This window comes from Hordeum vulgare, chromosome 4H (genome assembly GCF_904849725.1).
Source record: "Hordeum vulgare subsp. vulgare chromosome 4H, MorexV3_pseudomolecules_assembly, whole genome shotgun sequence".
NCBI lineage: Eukaryota > Viridiplantae > Streptophyta > Magnoliopsida > Poales > Poaceae > Hordeum > Hordeum vulgare.
The window spans coordinates 251,785,412-251,806,579 of record NC_058521.1 but is presented as its reverse complement, the minus strand read 5'-3'; positions in this window follow the sequence as shown (position 1 = coordinate 251,806,579).

Below are 21,168 nucleotides of genomic sequence, written 5' to 3'. Positions count from 1 at the left end.
CGCATGTAGTCATACGTGCTTCGGGAAAAGAACTTGCATGACATCTATTGTCCATCCCTCCCATGGCAGCAGGGTCCTAATGGAAACTACGGGATATTAAGGTTCTCCTTTTAATAAAGAACCGGACCAACGCATTAACACTTAGTGAATACATGAACTCCTCATACTATGGTCATCTCCGGGAGTGGTTCCGGCTACTGTCACTCCGGGGTTGCCGGGTCATAACACATAGTAGGTGACTACAACTTGCAATATAGGATCAAGAACACACATATATTGGCGACAACATAATAGGTTCAGATCTGAAATCATGGCACTCGGGCCCTAGTGACAAGCATTAAGCATGGCAATGTAGTAGCAACATCAATATCAGAACATAGTGGATACTAGGGATCAATCCCCGTCAAAACTAACTCGATTACATGATAGATCTCATCCAACCCATCACCATCCAGCAAGCCTCCGATAAGATTACTCACGAACGGTGAAGAGCATCATGGAATTGGCGATGAAGGAAGGTTGGTGATGATGATGGCGACGATCTCCCCTCTTCGGAGCCCAAAACGGACTCCAGATCTGCCCTCTAGAGGAAGAACAAGAGGTGGCGGCGTCTCCGTATCATAAAACGCGATGAACTCTTCTCCCTGATTTTTTCCGGACGAAAGGGACTAAATAGACCTGAGATTAGAGGCGGTGGAGCAACCTCGGCCCCACAAGCCTGCCAGGCGCGGCCAGGGGGGCACCTGGTGGGCTTGCGGGCTCCACGCTCCTCTTCCTCTGTTGATTCTTGCGCCAGTATTTTTTATATACTCCACAAAAATTCTCCGTAAATTTCTAGGTCATTCCAAGAACTTTTATTTCTGCGCAAAAACAACACCATGGCAATTCTGCTGAAAACAACTGTCATGCCCAAGATGCGACCCTATCCACAATTTGGCACGAGGGCCTTGTCAGGGATAGAAGTGCATGTCGTCGTGTCGCAAGAATGGATATTGTTACAAGTACATGTACTGAAAAGAAGAGATATAAATATAGAATTGGCTTACACTCGCCACAAGCTACATCAGAGTCACAGCAGTACAATACATAATCATCATGAATAAGAGCAGGGTCCGACTATGGATGAAAACAAACGAGAAAATAAGAACGACATCCATCCTTGCTATCCCAGGCTGCCTTGCCTTTGCACTCCCTTCCCCTTGGAGGCGGGCGCGTCTTCGTTGTCAGAGTCGACTTTCATGCCAACATCCTCCCCGGGGAGTCTTCTTCCTTCTTCAACGTGTACACATTTGTCAGCGAGGGTGTTGAGCTCGGCAACATCCCGCACCTTGTTCACACTCATTTCTTCATGCATCTATCGGTTGTGCATGTTTGTGTAAAACGTGTAAAGAACCATGGCAGGATGGATGTCAGGAATGTTGTGCTACACATGACAGAATGTCTGGATATACTTGCGGAGGGTTTCTCCATCCCTCTCGGGAAGTACGTGCAGATTGCTGGGCTGCTGTGGGAGATAGTGTCCTCCATGGTATGCGCCAACAAACTGGTTGCAAAGTTCATCCCAGGAGGAGATGGATCGCTTTGGCAGGTTCATCAGTCAGCTCTGCACGTTGGGCTTGATTGCCAATGAGAAGTAGTTGGCGATCGCCTTCTCATCAGGACCATCGACGACCTGCACGATGATCGAGTAGATGCCAAGGAACTCTGACGGGCTGATTGTGCCGTCATATTTGGCCGGTAATTTAGGCTTGAAGGGATAGAGGATTTCCTACAGCTCGTGGGTGAATGCTGGGCACCCTACCTCATAAGGCAGGCTGCCGCGTACCCAGGTGCAAGCTCGTCAACGACTGGGTCTGCACGCCCATTTGATTGGTGGCGCGTTTCACATTGTCGCTCGATGGTGGTTCGTGCATCCTCCTTGCGTCTGTCCTTCAAAACCAAACACTTGTCTTCTTTCCGTCATGGTTCCATCGAGGCGTAAGACACCTCAACTTGCGTGTTGGACTGGCGGGATGGTTGTTCTTGGTGTGGGCGCGACTGCACAATGGGTGCCCCTCCAGCATCGCGTCCGGCAACAGTTCCTGTTGGAGTTGCGTGGCGTGTACGCGAGGGAACCGCTGCATCTGTCTTGTCGCGGTTAGCGAAGCTCAGCGGTTTGCGGGATTTTCAGAAGTAACCAGGACTACACGTGGGATTCCTCCACAGTCTTGGGCATGGCACAAGAAGAGCCACGAGTGGCGCTTCTACTACCGATAGTTCTGGGAGGAACGCTTCCCCGTCCTGCTCCATGCTCCATGCCCTCCTACGGAGGTTGGCAATGAGCTTGGCCCTGCGTGTCCTGGGATTGATGAGCAGGGGTCTTGTCCGTGTGCCACCCCGGGTCATTGTCGATCCGCGGGCGCTGGTCACAGTTGTCTTGCGAGGGACGCAGAGGAGGTCCCGCCGCCACTGCCTTTGCTACAGTTGCTACAGCCTCAGCAATGTTTCCAGTCGTCTTAGGCGCTCCTAGTGCCGCCATGACAACGGGATCCTGGTCACAGTATTGTTGTGGCTGCACTCACGAGCACGGTGAATGCGATGGTCGCCCCCGCTGATGTCGCATGTAGCTGCCTGCGACGGCGGCTTGGACGAAGATGGACCGGACCCAGATGCACCCTTGGCTTTGTTAGGAGCCATGGCATTGATGAATAAGCACATGAACCGATGAAGATTCACGCAGGCGCGGCACCCTACTTGGCGCGCCAAAGATGTCGGGGGAACAATGATCTATGGGACCAATAAGGCCCTCTGTGGTTTAGGATGGCGGCGCGCTTGCATAAAGAGCAACAACGATCACATGCACGCGCATGGTTTTAGGCAAGTTCGGGCCCCTCGGGAGCGTAGTACAATACATCCTCTGTTTGTGGATTATATGGGTGGAAGTCCAAGTTACTGGAGTGGAACAACCCGACAAGGAGGCACAAGGATTGCAGCTACGTGTGTAAATGGACAATGTGTCAACATTTCTAAAGGTAGCCATGGGCCTCCTTTTATAGTGCAAGGGGTTACCACATTGGCTAAATGATTTCTTTGGAAGAGCGAATAGTGGCTTCTATGGCCGCCAAAACTGCTTACATTCATTTGCAATGTCTTTACTTTCCACTTAAAAACTCGTAGACTTGTATGTGTAGGGTGTCCTAGACTTGGTAAACTTGTTGAAACTTGCCTACCCCTAAAATTGGGAGAATGTTAAGTTTTAATTAGGTCAAGTAGTCCAATCACACCTTCTAGGCATACTTTCGAACCTACGGGAAGATCACCACCTAGGGTTTCACCCTATATCATCTTGGATCAGAGCATAGGTTGATTCACATCTTGGAGCGACCCCCCCCCACTTTTGAGACAATTTTTGTTTGTTTTTGTCCCAATTCAAAAATCCCAGCCAAAATAGCCATACTAAAATTTTTGCATTTTGTTGATTTTGATCCATGGGTTTCAAGTTTAGCACGTGGACCTAGCTTTTCCACCACCACATGAACCCAATTTTTCTTTTCCCCATTAGATTTGGGTTTTCCTGAAGTTTTTTTGACCTAAATCTCAGATCTAAACTTTTTAGTTCATCATGATTTTAGCGACCCCCGAAACTTCCGGCCTCAACATCTACCTTCCACTATCTCGCGCTTCTGCAAGTTCGGCATCTTCACCGTCGGTGAAACAACATCTTCACCAACATTACTAGGGACCATGCACCGCAACTTCAACATCACAGCCATGCTTACCGTCTACGACTTCGACATCAACAGCGAACACTTCAACTTTTGATACCAGGGTTGTACGAAAGGACAGTAACCTCAATGACAACGTTATCATTTCCTTGCCATTGCAATTGATCGCCCTCGGCCTTTTGTGTCACTTACCCACTAAGACTAGCCATTTGAGAATGGTCGGGCCACATTACATGTTTACTTTAGTGATACATACACCGCATAGCTCCAACTGTGTGCAAATATCTTGTTATCATATTCTGTGTCATAATTACTCCCATGCATATGTCATTGCTATCTTTGATAGCGCATTTCACATAAGTGGCAAAGGCATCAGATACGTCTCCAACGCATCGATAATTTATGAAGTATTGTTTTTTGGGACTGACTTACTTATCCAGTGCCGAGTGCCAGTTCCTGCTTTTTTTGTTTTTTTGCAAAAATTCCATATCAAATGGAGACCAAACACGATAAAAATTTATGGAGATTGTTTTTGGAATATATGTGAATTTTGGGAAGAAGAATCAGTGCCCTGATTCCCTCTGGCTCCCCTTTAGTCAGTTTGGGCCCTTCTTTCCCTACAAGAAACATATTTTTCCAATAAAAATCCCCTCAAAATTTCAGCCCGATCAGAGTTACGTATCTCCGAATATTTAAGAAAGGGTGAAGGGACAAGAAACCGAGAAAAAAAAGGAGAGAAACACACAGAGAGAGATCCTATCTCGGAGGGGCTCTTGCCCCTCCGGGAGCCATGGCGGCGAAGGACCAGTAGGGGGAACCTCTCCCTATTTAGGGAGCAGTCCACTCTCGCACACCTCGCTGCAATCCCCTACTTGAACATGGTGTTTCATGCCACATATTATTAATCAATGACCCGTCGCCATCCTATGATGTTGGGGTAGATTTATAGTGTCCTTTAGGTTGATTGATGATCTTTATTGATTTGAGTGTATGTTTTATTTTGGTTTTGTCCTATGATGCCCTTTGTGATGCGCACACATGAGGAAATTCTTGCCGTAGGGTTTGCAATATGTTCATGATTCGCTTATAGTGAAAGGCTAGAGTGAGAGAAACTTACACTCGAGTCAGGGAGTTGTTTGCGTATGTGAGTAAAGGGGACTTGATTTTTATTGCTATGGTTGGGTTTAGCTTAATGATTTCTAGTAGCTGCGGATGCTTGCTAGAGATCCAATCATAAGTCCATATGATACAAGTCCGGAAAGTATGTTAGCTCATGCCTCCCCCTCATATAAAATTGCAAGGATGATTACCGATCTTGTTATCAATTGCCTAGGATGATTCTGCACACCATATCATCATTATTTCACACTCACTATTTGTAATATATTGTAAAATATTCTAACTTCATTTAGGCAGCAACTATTTTCCTATTTTTGTTCTCCATTTTCATGCAAAGCTATCTTCTTTATACCCACAACACAATTTTATTTCTCATTACTAGATAGAAGAAAACATTTGGTGTATGTAGAGTCGTATCGATGGTAGATAGGACTTGAAAGAATATTGATCTTACCTTTAGCTCCCTGTGGGTTCGACACTCCATACTTATCACTTTCATCTTTGGAAAGTGCTATGATGATTCCTTGCATTTGGGGATTATCAGCATCATTCATACACACACACACACACACACACACACACACACACACACACAGAGAGAGAGAGAGAGAGAGAGAGGAGGGAAATAGAGGAAAGCTTTTAAGAAAAAAAGTAAATAGCTTCTAAGAAATAGCAATAGCATCGAGCCACATTGCATATCATTGATCACCTTGGATCATCGGATTGTGACATTCATCTCGGATCATACATAATAACATACATGTGATATAATAAAACATGTTTTATTTCCCATAGGCTGTCGACAAGTACATATCTCGCCCATTTGAGCAATCATGCTATGTCTTTCTTGCATTGTGCAACATGAGCGTTTTCCATGCAAGCACATTTTGTGCTCATTCCTTGGTTGCGCAACCCAACTTATCTCTCTATCTGTGTTTGTATGTGTGTGTGTGTGTGCGTGTTCCTTGTGAGCCCATATCTATTAATCTTTTTTTTCTTTGCATGTAATTCATGAATCTTTTTCAACATTGTGAATATCACTAAGACATCCTGTAATTTTGTGCCACTCTTCCTAACCAGGAAGCTCCTCAACGGCATTACTTGTGTAGGTGTGATATTGACAAGATCCAGTACCAATTGTACTACTTCCATATTACCATTAAGTGATCATTGCTCCATATTCAACATCAAGAAATATAAATTTTCTATTGTTGTTGTCAATTGGCATTCATAATTGCTTGAGTTGTGATGGATAGTCTAAGCACACCAAACCTGCTATTCGACGACAATGAAGGTGCTGACAACTTCTTCAGGAAGACTCATCACTTCACTCTACATTAAGCCATGCATCAAGCAAATAAATCTTTGAGTGATTGTATTGATCAATTTGTCACCGACTTGCTATAATCCAAAGTAATAATCTAGGACTCTATTGACGCCAATTGACAACTAAATTCGAAGATATTCATACAATGTTGGTCACTAATATGTCTGTCATGTTTGTATAAATTTGTATTGTTCCTTTCTATAATTATACCACTTTTACATATTTTTGGCAATAATTTATATTTTTTCTATTTGGACTAACCTATTAACCTAGTGCCAAGGGCGATATTCTTCTTTCTATTGTTTTGTGGGGTTTAGGTGAAAAATTCACGGAGCCGGAATGACCTGACGTTTTTGTGAATTTTTTACTGGAATTATTAGAATTTTTTGCGCAAGAATCAATGCAAAACTAGGCACATGGATCCCACAAGTGGAGGGCGCACATGTACCCCGTGGTAGTGCCATGTGGGCATATGAGTAATACACAAGTCAGATGGAGCTCTCCTTAGGTCACAAGGAAGCTAATTGGGGAGGGGGTTCGTGTACAAATTTAACCCCGATCGGAGTTACGGATCTCGTACTATAAAAAAGGTGTTGAACCAGAAAACAATATAGAAATAGAGCAGAAACCCTAGAGAAAAATAGAGGGGAGGTCCAATCTAGGAGGGGATTCCACCCTCACGTGGCGATGGTGGTTAAAGACTAGAGGGGGGGATCCTTAGGGGGGATCCTTAGGGGAGACTAAGGTGGGGGCTCCGGAGCTCCACTAGGGAAACCATCATCACCGCAACCATCTTTATCAACACTGCTGCCTTCATCAATACATCCATCACCTTCCTCCTTCTATAATAAATGGTCCACTCTCCTGCAACCCGTTGTAATATCCTACCTGAATATGGTTTTTGGTGCTATGAATTAATATCGAATGATTAATGTCGTCGCTATTACGTTTGAGTAGATCATTGTTGAGGAAATTGTTAGAAGGTACCTGATTGGTTGGCTGGTGAGTAGCGGTTTAATAAGCTAATTAGTAAGTTATCCATTAATCAAACAATTTATTAGCTTATCAATCACTTGATGACCCTACGAGTAAGGATGAATCCACAAGTTAACTAGTTAATCAGATGAATTCTTGAATAGGGCAGTAGATCACTTTTATCTTGTGGCTTAATTGGTGATCATGATGGGTTTGAGTTGCATATTTTATTCTTTTGTTGTCCTTTGGTTCCCATTATATGAGCGTGTACGTAGATGGATTACACTATAGGATGTTGCAATTTGTGATTGATGGTACTTGTGATCTGCGTTGGGTTTTCTATGAAGAGGAACATGTAACGTAGCATAATATAGATAAGTATTTCCCTCCGTAGAGAACCAAGGTTTATCAAACCAAATAGGAGTAACAGCCAGCCCCCGTCTTCAGCGACTGCACACAAAGAAGCAAACACCTGCACCCAACACGGGCAAGAGAGTTGTCAATTCCCTCGGGCTCGTTATTTGCAAGCAAGTAAAGTTTGTAGATGAAAATCGATAATTTCAAAGGAAATTTAAAGTAAATAAAGATATCGAGGAAATTGTAATGTTCGTAACCTTATAAGTGAATAGACCAGGAGGCCGTAGCTTTCCCTAATGACATCTCTCATCTTCTAGACATACGGTGGGTAAACAAATTATTGTTGGACAATTGATAGAAAAACACATATTTATGTGATATTCATGGTGACAATCATATATATATAAGTTTATATATGTATATATATATAGGCATCACGTCCATAAGAAAATAGGCCGACTCCTACCTGCACCTATTACTATTACTCCACCCATGGACCGCTATCCAACATGCATCTAGAGTATTAAGTAAAGCAGAGTAATGCTTGAAGGACAATGCCATGATGTAGACAAAGAGAACTCAATCAATATGAATTAACCCCATCATTTTATCCTTAGTGGAAACAATACAAAGACGTATCTTGTCCCTTTCTGTAACTGGGATATAGAAACTCGTCAGACTGAACCCACTATAACACACCCCTCTCACTGAAGGAATATCAATCTAGTTGGCCAAAGTATTTTAATAGATCACAGAGATTTACCAAGCTATCATAATCATGCATATAAGAATCCTAATTAGAATTTGGAGAAGACTCAGAACTTTATCATGAATAACCAAAACATAAACCCAAAATTCATCAGATCCCAACTAGTGCACCACACTAATGAATTACAACGAATAGATCAGAGCGAAGATGCCATGATCATTGTATTGAAGATCAAGAGAGAGAGAGAGAGAACCATCTAGGTACTAACTACGGACCCGTAGGTCTATGGTAAACTACTCACACATTACCACGGGAGCAACAAGGTTGATGTAGTGCCCTCCGTGGTTGATCCACCCTCCTGCAGGGCACCGGAATATGGCTCCATATGGGCACACGCTGGAACAGAGACTTGCGAGAGAGGGACGTCGGGGGCCACGCGAGGGGGGCAACACACATGAGGGTGCGACCACCCCTTGGGCTCGCCCTGTTGTGTGCTCCTTCCCTTGTGCAGTATCTGGTGTCCTCTCAAAGCTTCCAGGTCTTCTTGTGGTCCAGAAAAAATTATAAAAAGTTTCGCGGCAATTGGACTTTGTTTAGTACTATAAACCCGAAAAGCCAAAAACATGTGGAAAACAACAACTGGCAGTGGGTCAATTGGTTAGTGCTTAAAAATAATATTAACAAGTATATAAACACCCTAAAATCATCCTAGAATTATTATATTATAGCATTGGACAATCAAAAATTATAGATACATTGGAGACGTATCAATTGACTTTCTTATTATGGGCTGCGGGAGTGATATAAGCCTAAAACCAAGTTCGTAAGATGCTACATATGGGATAAAGGGCGTGGGAAATTTTACCTTAATGCTATGGTTGGGCTTTATCTTAATAAACTTTTTAGTAGTTGCATATGTTTTCTAATAGGTCCAATCATAAGTTCACAAAATTACGAGTAAGAGATGGCATGCTAGTAGAGGCCTCTCCCACATACAACATAATTGACGACGATCGTTCTAGTTATCAATTGCCTAGGGATAATTCCACACATCCTACCACCACCTTTATGCAATATCTATATTTACTCTATTGTTATTTATTCAAAAAACTCCTAAAATTTATTTACAAGTTCTTTATTATCTTGCAAACCTATACCATTAAACCTACAAAGTAATTTTATTCTTGTTCCACATAAAGCAAACAAGTGTTTGTAGAGTTGTATTGGTGGTCGATAGAACTTGAGGGAGTATTAATTCTACCTTTAACTTGTGATAAGTCCAATTTGTGTGATAATTTTACTAGGTATTCTATGCCTACATAGTACACTTTGTGGAATTTTACCGCATTTGCACACCTCTTTTTGTTGAGAATCTCTCACGTAATGCTTTTTGGACCAAATAGCATAATATGGAGATGATACCCAGAAATTGTAGTGCAATCACGTATTTAAAGTGATAATGACCTACCATAAAAGAATCAGACAATAAGGCCAAAGTTTAAATTGTCGCTATGCTTCCAAATCAAAATACGATGTTCCATATGACCGCACCCGCTTGTATGGGTGGTCGTTTGCAGTACCAACACCGTCGCCACATCAACTAGTTCAATCCAGTTGAGAGATCGATAGAAGATGTGTCTAGGGGGGGAATAGACTACTTGCATAATTCAAATCCTATCCTTTTCCCAATTTTATGGTTGGTAGATTTTGGCGATTCTAACAAGTCTAGTGCACCCTACACATGCGAGTCGACGAATATGGAAGCGGAAAATAAAGACTTTGCACATGTAGTAAGGAGTAGAGTTTAGGAAGATCAAACACGAAGAATTTGACACAATGATTTTTGACATGATTCTAATAGGTGACGCTATCGTACGTCCATGTTAGTGGAGACTTCAACCCACGGAGGGTAACGGCTACGAGAGTCCATGGAGGGCTCCACCCACAAGGGGTCCACGAAGAAGCGGCCATGTCTATTCCACCATGGCTTTCGTCCACACAGAACTAGCCTCATTCAAGGTAGATCTTCACAGAGTAGGCAATCTCATTGCCCTTACAAACATCTTGGTTCAACTCCACAACACGAAGTAGTAGGCTCCCAAGCGATACCGAACCAATCTAGGAGGCCCACCCTGCAAAAGGTAATAGATGTTGTTGAACAATGAATTCATTGCACTTGTGCCTCTAAAGATAGTATCCTCAACACTCAGTCACTCACTCCCAGATTTGGCAGGGGTAGGAGAGATTGATCTTGTGGAAAGCAACTTAGGGAGGCTAGAAATCAAGTTTCAAATGGTAGGAGTGAAATCTTTTGATCTCAACACATGAGTAGGTGGCGCTCTCTCAGAAAAATGGATTTGGCAAGTGTGTGTGTGTGTGTTGTGAGTGCTTCCTCTCCGAATGAGAGGTAGGTGAAGGGATATATAAAGGCAACACACAAAATCCAACCGTTACACCATGATTGACCAACTCAGTGACACCGAAGTTACAAACTCGATGGTACTGACTTGCTCAAAAGGTAGCAACTTTCAATCTTGATGGAACCGACATATACAACTTGGTGGCACCGAAAAGGTGACTAACGGTAAGATGACACAACTTGTGACACCGATGCTCAAAATCAGAAATTCTGATTTTGTGTACCGAGGCAACAAAAAGTTGGCCACGTGAACTCAGTAGCACCGATGCAGATTTGGTTGCACTGAAAAGTTAGAGTTTGGCTGGGATCTGTCTAAGTCTAAGATCAGTAGGGACGAGTGATAAATGTTGGTGGCACCAATTTTGTATATTTGGCTTGGGACAGATATATTTTTGTGGAAGAGTGCGTGAGTACTTTTGGTGGCTAACTACAAGCACTTGAGCAACCAATTCATCATAAAACCTCATCCCCTTTTAATAGTATTGGATTTCCTACGGACTAAAATGTGATTTCTCACAAAGTGTAAAATGAAGAGTCTTCTTGCTTGAAGCTTTTGACAATCCTATTCCTTCCTCCATCAAGGGGCAAATCCACTCAATCCTATAGCCAAAGCTCTCTGTGGACTAACCACTAACAGAGCATATGTGCACTCAATCTCCCCCTTTTTGGTAAGACAAGTTCAATCGAATAGCAATGATATCTGAAATAATTTTATCTCTCTCCCCCTTAATATGTAAGGTTTGATACATCTCCCAATAGGAACATATATCCCCCCTATACATATTTCTCCCTCTTTTGTGTAAGCTTATTGGTGATATTTATCCCCTTTATATAGCTTCATTCGAAGCTTTGATATTTCTCCCCCTTTGGCATTAATTGCCAAAAAGGCTAGAGGGTAAGGGCTCATCGAGAGAAAAGGTTCCTTGATCCTTCTCTCTTTGATAAGACATCCTTGAATTTTTCTCCCCCTTAGATAGTAGGTAAGGATTCATTGAATGATCTCCCCCTTTGTATGAATAGTAGTTCCATGAACTATCTCCCCCGATGTTAGGGATCCTAGATGATTCTCCCTCTTATATTGTGGGATCATTTTGATGTTTGCCACCAAGAGAAGTTTTCTCCCCCTCAAAGAATAACGCCAAAACTGCTTTTGTTTCTTAGAATGTTCAATAAGATCCTAGAAGGAAATGGAGGATGGGATAATTGATAATCTTGATCCCCCTAAGGCAGAAGTCCAGAAACTATAATAAAAACAAAGGTAGTGATAAAATTGGAGTCACCGAGGCAAAGTGGTTCGGTAGAACCGAGAATGACAATCAGGCCTCTAGGAGAAATTGGTTGGACCGAGTTTCCCAGGTCGATGAAACCGAGTTGCATTGAAAATCAACTCCTTAACTTAAAATAGACACACAATAATCTAAACATACCAATTGAGAAAGGAAAACAAGACAAGAAACAATACCCCCAAAAAATTATATACATACAAATAGATGAGAGTTGAATGGTTCCAAGAAATCATGCAATGATAAATGTGAACCATACAAGAATCTCCATCTAGATGTGGGCACTAACTCACATATAAGTTGAACGGCTGTCCAACTTAAAGAGACATACAAGTTCATTAAAGTTTAATTACAACATGAGCTAGTCGATATTTCAGAACTACATAACATCAATACTTTCGACTCGACTCAGGGACCGGAGCATGGATGAAGCCGCCGTATTTCGTGATGGTCATGAACGTGTGGTCGTTGTCAGCCTGCATTTGTAGCATTGTGTCTATTTCACTGTTGGACGGTTGACATTTGAGGTAGAACTGCCCCGATCTAGGAAGGACATCTTGATAGACGATTTCCGCAAACTCTGACTAGATGCGAAAGAATTCTTGTCTGATGTCCTTGTCCTGGATTGCCGACAAGCGTGCGGCCCATTCTTTGAGATCATTTGGTAGCATAAGGTGATGCTGGTCCCGTACGATCGCCCGCATGTGATGGATGGCGTAGTAGGCATCCTTCTGACTGCCAGGCGGCTGCTTGACGCAGGGGAACGTCGTTACGTGGGTGAACACGTGCTTGCCATACTTACGAATTAGCCTCCTGAAGGTGCCTCCATATTTCGCGTAGCCGTGGAGGGCATCATCAAGAACTTTCTTGTTATTTGTGTAGTATTTATTCGACTGACGGTCCGAGTTGAAATACGTGGCCATGGAATATTTTGGGCTTAAGAGGATGAGTGTGCAATGTGTGTCACTGTACAAAACACGGAATGCTAGAAAAAAAAAGAACGATCAAAATTTAAGAAATCATATGTTACGGAGCGGTGAGGGGATGACTTACTCGGAAAAGTAAGGCACGAGGAAGTTATCCTTATCTGCATTCGCCAGAATGATGCCTTCGAGGTATGAACTCGCGACTTGCCGGTCCCTAGCGCTGCCTAAGATCTTGGCACACATGTAGAAGGGGTCGACTATCAGGATGTCCGGGTCTTGTCTCTAATGATCCGCATCTCCATACTGAGCGAAAATAGCCGAATGAACGTGTAGTGCAGTAGATAAAGGTTAAACATAGCGCAGATGTCATCAAACTGCAGGATGCTATCTACAAAGCCCTTGCCCTCTGGCACCTTGGCCACGAAAACCGGGTATGATAGATCATTCTCGGAGAGACGCCGCTTCTCCATATAAAGAACACCGTCATGCAGACTCCGCATAGCACCGGTTTCAGCATTGAGCAGATTAGTCGGTAGCATCGGCCTACCCGCCACATGCACCCTCCTCGAGATATCCTTGGATATTGGTGGCCCATCCTGAGCACGGATCGTACTCGGTGCCGGCTGGCTCGCACCCTTGTTATTTTTTCTTTTCTGTCCCTTCTGCTTCTTCTGTTGTAATGGGATCGAGTTCTGCTCAGAGACCACCTTCTTGAGTGTGTTGGGGCTGATAATATTTCGCACCTTGGCTATTTGAGTCTTGGTGAAGGCGGCAGCTGGAAGCGTCTCTTGAAAACTGAACAGACGACGCCTGTTGCAATTGGGTTTCTCCGTGGTACCAGCTAGATCGCGATCGTCTTTTGTAGGGTTGGGTTCTTCAGAAGGAGGCCCCAACAATTCGTCACCGTACCCATGTTCATTGATGTACTTATCGACGTTGGAAAATGTACCGTCATCGTCGTCCGGATCCTGTGCCATATGCATGTCCGGATCAGCTGACGGCGGTAGCGTTGCGACGGTCTTGCCATGGCTTGGCGCCGACACGACTGGCGGTGTTGTCTGTGGGGTGGTGTCCCCCGCCCACAAACGAATCTGGCTCTTCGGCCAAAGCATGGACCAGTTTAAGCAGACGCCGAGGGTCATCACATCATCTTCGTCGGCCCCAGGGGGTCGATACAGAGGTAACAAGTCGTCGCAGCCCCGCAACACCCGAACCAGTTGAACCCTATACACGGTGGGTGGCATCGGATTACCGTGGAACACGCGGTTGCCCGGTACAACGATTTTGGCCTTGGCGACATCGATCAACTCGCCGTCCACGAAGTGCAGGAGAGTGCATGGAATGTTGGCGGCGCCCTGCCAAAACATGTAGGGCATCAGGGATGCCTAGTCAAAGGCAAGGAGATGAAGTCATTGGCCGAGGCTTAGTTACCGTGATGGCGTCGAGCTCGGCTAATGTCGAGGCACCGCCAACGGCGGGCGTGCAAGTGACGGAGGGACCGCTTGCGGCCGAGGTGCCGGCCGGCGTATTCTTCCCACACACGGGTGCATTAAGCTCCAATACCGGCACCGACGCCGGAGGCAACTGCAATGCCGCCTCCGCCGGAGACACCGATGCCGGCGCATTGTGCGAGTTGCTGCCCGTGAAGCTGGGATTCGGGAGCGGCCCCTGTTGGTCGCCCGCAATCTACCCCCGCAGCCCCTCAAGCAAGGAAGGCATAATGGCGGTGATCGTCGCTCCCAGTTGGTCTCGCACTTGCTCTTGGACTATCTCCGGAAGCCGCACCACTTGTGCCTTTAGTTCTTTAACCTCGCACTCCTAGCTTTCCGAGCTAGTCTTTCTCTCCTTTCGCCCAGTCTTATAGTATTCCGACCATTTCATGGACAAGCCTTCGCCGGCCACACGACCAGCTGATGACGTCTTACTGAACTTATCCTTGTGTTTCATTACGTTCAACGCCCTATTTAAAGTGGTGTCCCAAGGGGCAGACGGGGAGGTCTGAGACGCCAAGCTACTGCTTTCATATTTCTGCTGAAGGAACGTGAACCATTTAGAAATTTGGCTTCATTAATTAGAATGCAAACATATGGAGCTAATTACCCGGGGGTGTATTCCTTACCAGAACACGCTCAAGCTCCTTCACCTTCGGACCCGTGGTAAGCTCCTTTGTTACCGGGTCCACCTTGTAACAGGCCCTGACATAGTTCATGGTATGCTTTTCATGGTATTTATCGAAGAGGGACGGTAGGGCTTGCTCGGCACGCTCTGTGTCCTCCTTGTACCATTTAGGTTCCGCCACTCTGTAACCGCCGGGACCGAGTTTGTGGACCCCTAAGTTCAAGTCTCACATATCTTTCCCCCACTGACTTGATTCCGCGGATGCGTTGCTCTCGCACTTTATCTTGAACTCCAAGTAGTCAGCTTCGCTGATCGAACGATTTGTCTCCTTGATCTTCTCACAACTATCACCTCTTAGAATCCTTCTCTTCACTGCGGCTCTCCAGGTAGCTAGGGTCGTGCTCATCTTCGTGAAGGCGACACTGTTCAGTTTATTCCCTGAGAGGCGTGTGTTTGTGACGTTACCGGGGAACTTGTATCGTTCGTGCAGCTTCGCGAAGAGGAGGTTGCGCAGATTCCCTCCATCATGATGCCTTAGGTTCTCGGTGTTGATCGAGACGGTGCTCCGGAGAATGCACCCAAGTTGTCCCGCGTACCCACGGACTAATTCTTTGGGCGCCGTTGGATGCCCACTGGAGCACATTTCAGTAAATTCCTCCTTGATGGTGCCGAGCACGTTCGGGCGCCGGTCCTTCCGTTGCCTCTTCGGTTTGCTGTCATCTGTGCGTTCGCTGCCATCATCAGTGGTGGTATCCCCGGTGGCACCATGAGTAGTGTCATCCCCGACGCCACTAGGGGTTGTCTAGTCGGGATCGGTTTATTCCGCGGCGTCCTCATAGCGGTGAGGTTCTTCCTCCATCTCCTGGGACAGCTCCCAGAATGGCTTGCCCGAACCGCCGGCCTCATCGTTGTTGGCCATGTTCGCTCTAAATAGGAAAAAAGGCTACTAGAGTTATTGTATGAGATCAGGGTAGTATCTATTCTTCTCAGATTTAGATAAGCCAAGCATACTACTTCTACTCTTGCTTTCGCACTAAACACAACAAATTAAATAAATATCTTTTTCGTGCAGAAGAGCTAGGATTTCGTGACATTGAAAGGGACAAATAATACTTTGCATGTTTGTTCAGCAACTTTTGAAAGTTATAATTCTACAAACATTCAAAGCACAAACTTGGCTAGCATACAAGAATTCAAAAGTTTTAAAATCCCTTTGCTGATCTCACTAAGGGCCTAGAACGTGCAGCTGCAAAGCTCACTTTCTCTTTTCGAAGCCACTACCACAACTAGTTAGCAACATGTAAAATGAAAGAAAACAAGGGAGAGAGAAGAATGCTCATGTTTGATCATTCCTTATAAGCCCAACTAATAGATTAAGTTTTTTTGCATCAGAGGATTTCTTTGGGAATTACTTAAAATTCAAACAAAAATAACATAGTCACCTGAACTCGGTAGCACGGATGCATTTTCGGTTGCGCCAAAAAGGTAGGATTTTGTTGGGATCTGTCTAAATCTAAGATCGGTAGGGTTGCGTGAAAATGTTGGTGGCACCGATTTTGGATATTAGGCATGGGACATGTATATTTTTTGTGGAAGAGTGGCTGAGTATTTTTGGTGGCTAGCTCTAAGCACTTGAGCAACCAATTCATCATAACACCTCATACCCTTTTAATAGTATTGGATTTCCTATGGACTCAACTGTCATTTCTCGTAAAGTGTAAAATGAAGATTCTTCGTGCTTGAAGCTTTAGCCAATTCTATTCCTTCCTTCATCAAGGGGCATCTCCACTCAATCCTATAGCCAAAGCTCTTTGTGGACTAATCCTGAAATATAGTAGGTAAAAGTGTTAGTCCAAGAGACAATGTATGTTGTCATGAATTATCAAAACTACCAAGGGAGCATATGTGCTTTCACCAGTGAAACTAGATCATGAATGAGACGCCCAGAGAGACCAAAAACTCGTCCGGAACGCAGAACTCTCGGATCGAGAAGTGGCATCTAGTGGGTGAGTAGACACTAAACAAGATTTAAGAGCATTTTTTTATTTCCTTGAATTTTAGGCAAATTTTGCACAAGTTAAGTTGCATCCAAAAGTTTCTACATATGCATATCTCGAGATCAAGCAGCAGAAAGTAAACATCGTACATTTGCAAGAAACATAAAGGATGGTAGAGTAGGAAGACCAAATGCAATGAAGGAACAAAGTTTTTTCGGTGTGGTTCCGATCTGTGGTGCTATCGTACGCCACATTGATGGAGACTTCAAACCACAAAGGGTAACAACTGCGTGACTCAATGAAGGGCTCCACCCATGAAGGTCCCACGAAGAAGCAACCTTGTCTATTACACGATGGTTTAAGTCCACGAAGGACTAGCCTCAATTGGGGTAGATCTTCACAAAGTTGGTTATCTCCTTGACCTTACAAACTTATTGGTTCAACTCCACATGATTTGGAGGCTCCCAAGTGACACCTAACAAATCTAGGAGACACCACTCTCCAAAAGGTAATAGATTGTGTATGTATGATGAACTCCTTGCTCTTATGCTTTTAAATATAGTTTCCTCAATTCTTAATCACTCTTCCACACAATTTTTTTGGTGGAAGAGGATGATTGGGTGTAAAGCAACTTCGGGAGGCTATAAATCAAGATTCATATGGTTAGAATGGATTATCTTGATATTAGCAAATGAGTTGGTGGTTCTCTCTCCGAAAATGAATGGCGGAAGTGTATAAATGTTGTGAATGCTTTCTCTATGGAAGAGAGGGGGTGGGGTGGTATTTATAGCCATCTCAAAAAATCCAACCGTTACAACATTATTGCCAAACTCGGTGAAACCGAAGTAAAAAACTCGGCCTTACAGACTAGTGAAAAATGCCCTAACTTTTGGTTTCTCGGTGAGGCTGAAGAAAACATCTCGGTGAGAATGATTCAACTTTGCCTAAGAACCTCTAGTACTCCGATGGCTCTGAAAAATAAAATTCAGGAACCAAATCTTTGTCACTGCTTTTCGGTGTTAATGAACCAAATCTTGGTTGTACCAAGGTGCTAGGGTTTGTCTTGGGTTCTATCTAGGACTAACTCGGTGGGATTGATATGAAAAAGTAGGTCTCATCGAATATTGGTACGTTGGGTTTTGAACATAATATTTTTGTGAGAAATTGGCTAAGTTTGTTGTTGACATATCACTAAGCACTTGAGCAACCATTTCATTATGAGTACCTCATTCCCTTTAAATAGTATTGTATTTCCTATGGACTCAATTGTGATTGCTCGCATAAAACAAAATGTAGAGTCTTGAAGCTTTTGGCAATAATATTCATTTGCATCTTGGGGATCCTTCCCACGATTGCTAGCCATTTGAAACTTTGGACTTTTCCTGAAATATACTAGATAAAACTGTTAGTCCAAGATACGATGTATGTTGTCATTAATTATGAAAACCACCAAGGGAGCATTTGTGCTTTCAATACCCCCTTTTGATAATTAATGACAACATACAAACAAAGCTTCAATTTGAAATATGCAACATAATATATGATAGCTTTGAAAGACATATGACTAAAACAAGCTCCCCCTATATGTGTGCAGTCCTTTAAAGAATAGTTGCTTTTGGAATGCATGAGCACATATAGAAGAGAATAAATAACAAGTCATATGTACCTTGGCTATATGCATCAACTAGAAATGTGAATGAAGTATGTTCATGTTCATGACTCTCTATTGCAAACAATATGTGCAATAAGAAAGAGATCGTCCTTAACATGAAGAAGATGCATATACTTAACTTGAAACACCGGAGCATTTTAACTAGAGAGAACATACTTGATAAAAAAGTTACACAACACAAGAATGTTCCTTTCATATAAATGCAAGAGAGTTACAGGAATACCACGATTTCGAAGACATTTAAAATAGTTGGTATTCTTTTAAGATTGACATGTCTTTAAAGAATAGCACAAGAACTTTCTCCCTTGAGTATTGAGTTTCGTTCTTCCTCCCCCCTGAATCTTAGCATGTAGATATTGGGAGTAAGTAGGGTGGGATAAGTCTAAAGCACATAGAATGATCAAAAGTTAAATATAAATCACTTAATATCTCTCCTTCTAATATTCTTGATTTGGTCTCTTCCCCTTAATTCATGTTTCCTTCCTTATCCTTTAGTTTTGATATTTCCCTACCTCTGGCATCAATTTACAAGTAGGGTTAGAGGGTAAGGGATGCTAGAGTGAAGGGTGATAAAGCATAGTCTTGAAAATATTGAGATTTTGGCAAAGACTTATGGAAACAACAAAAATCAGAGACTCCAAATAAGGTTCAAACGGTAGGAATGAAATATATTTTGAATCTCTAAGGAATATTTGTGGCATAGAAAGGTTTCTTATCAGTAGTACGAGATAAACAATGTGCAACATAGTTGCTATAATGGTGACACCGATATTTCTTAGTTGGAGATTCCGAGACGCAAACAAAAACTTGGCACAGAGTAACTTAGCCAATTTTGTAAGAGGAATTTCAGAAATTTCAATAAGATTTGCAAGGAATTCTCAATAATATTTGCAAGAAATGTTCAACTAGATGAAGATTGATTGATATCACGAAAACGTGCTAAAAGACATGAACCAATGAAGAACATTCATCTAGATGATTGTCGGCGACTAGGTCACCTATATCAGAGTATATTGACTTAGGAGCTAAGTGAGAACACATGATCATAGGGCATACTCATCGTCAAGCTCAAAATGGGGTTACCACTTTTGGTTTAAGCATTTTTATGTTTTCATAAATCTGGAGATGCTTTGACTCATGACTTTGAGTAAAGCTTCTTCAAGGACATGATTACATAACTTTGGGTGATGTTGATGAAGAAAGAATGTAGGTGGATTTGTTGTGGATGATCAAGTGCTGGAGTTTGCAGCTATCCTAATTTATTTGAGGGAGATCCTCCTACATGGGTTAGTCATGCAAGGAATAACAAGAATATATATCTAGGATGACAAAATTGAAGTTTTGTATCAAGTGTTTGTCAAGGACATAGTTTGTGGTGTTCTCTTCCTTCATGACAAAGACAAGTTGTTGACACTTGGCCCTGACAAGATTGCTTACAGTTTGAGTTGATGGAAATCTTGTAAAGTGTACTCCATCCAAGTACCTACCAAAGGTTAGATGCAATACAAGGCAACATAGTTTTCCAAGATGTGAGATAATATCATAACAATAGCATCAAGGAATAGTCATGAAAGCTCATGCGCATGAATGCATCCGAGTGAGTCATTAGAACAAGTTTGAAGCGTCTATGATGTTCAACTCACTCCTCAAGTGAAAAAACACTTTCTCATCAAGCGTTTTTTAAGATATTCACCAATTGCTTACCAGTACGAACATGTTTGAGATTTATACCCCCTTTGGCAACATGATCACGAATGAAATGATGACGAACTTGAATATTCTTAGTTCAGAATGTTGCATGGTGTTGTGTTCATCATTAATACCACTTTATTGTCACAAAACAATGGAACATGTTTCACATTTATTCCATAGTCTTTAAAAGTTTGGGGTATCCATAATAATTGGGCACAAGAAGCTCCGGCTGAAATGTATTCCCCTTTGGTGGTAGATAGAGATAATGAATTTTGTTTCTTGGAGGACCAAGAACAAGAGATCTCCCAAGAAACTGAAGAGTACCCAAATTGGATTTTCTATCAACCTTATCTCCGGATAATCTGAGTCGGATAAATCCCATAAGATCAAAAGAAGACCCCTTAGGATACCAAATGCCAAAGTTTGGTGTATGTATCAAGTATGTCACAACTGTTTTCACGGCCTTAAGATGATACTCTTTAGGTGAAACTTGATAACGAGCACACATGCACACACTTAGCACGATATCGGGACGTGAGGCACATAGATATAATAATGAACCAATATGTCAAGGTACGTCAATCTATGGGACTGAGAGGGCCCCTTTGTGGTTCGACTGTGGGGATCAACACATGCAAAGAGCAACACCAACCAATGTACACCAAGGGATTAGAGAGGTTCAGGCTGCTCGGAGATGTAAAACCCTGCGTCTAGTGTGGTTTGTGGATTATGAGTATGTCCAACTTACAAGGAGCGCAAGCTACACGACAAGAATCTTGAAAGTGCTTCTACGCGTGAAAATGGACAAGGTTTCGACCTTTGTATAGGTAGCCATGGACCTCCTTTTATAGGTTCAAGGTGTTACCACGG